This window comes from Crocuta crocuta, unplaced genomic scaffold (assembly GCF_008692635.1).
Source record: "Crocuta crocuta isolate KB4526 unplaced genomic scaffold, BGI_CrCroc_1.0 scaffold2088, whole genome shotgun sequence".
Classification (NCBI taxonomy): domain Eukaryota; kingdom Metazoa; phylum Chordata; class Mammalia; order Carnivora; family Hyaenidae; genus Crocuta; species Crocuta crocuta.
In genome coordinates, this window is record NW_027527892.1 from 196,721 (window position 1) to 197,286 (window position 566).

At 35.2% G+C, this 566-nt stretch overlaps 1 protein-coding gene across 1 annotated transcript in view; it reads left to right on the forward strand.

Moving 5' to 3' along the window:
• Positions 1-566, forward strand: part of LOC144245678 (ubiquitin carboxyl-terminal hydrolase 9X-like) — a 137,960-nt gene that overhangs the window by 105,761 nt on the left and 31,633 nt on the right.

Sequence of the window (566 nt, forward strand, 5' to 3'; positions counted from 1 at the left end):
GTACGTTTCATACTTAGATGAAGAAGTTCAAGGGCATATGGCTCAGTCAGTTGAGTGTCCAACTTTGGCTCAGGTCATTATCTTTGCAAGTTCAGTCCCTATAACAGCTTACTGCTGTTGACAACTAACATCCTTCAGATCCTCTGTCCCTCTCTGTCCGTGCCCCACTCAGACTCTCAAAAAAATATATTTTAAAAATATTTTTAAATGAAGAAGTTCAGTAAGCTTAAGGTTTACTCAGGTATGACATGTATGCCCAAAATTTAAAATTGTCTCCATGAATATCTCTCTTACTAGAGATTTAGTCACAAGAAAAGTAAGTAGTGTCAGGAGAATTGGAACTTTGGGGAAACACTTTTTAAAGAGCTAGAAAAGGAATCCAAAAGTAAAAGTAAGAAATGGGTAAGAGAGGTAGAAAGAAAATAAACAGAGAGGGAATCAAAGATTAAAGAGTTTTGAGTAATAGAATTGCTTCTATCTTCAAACCAAAAAAGGTTGAGACCCATACTAAATAGGCATGAGATTTGGAAAACAAAGAAAGGTAGAGACAGCAAATTAAAATTTTC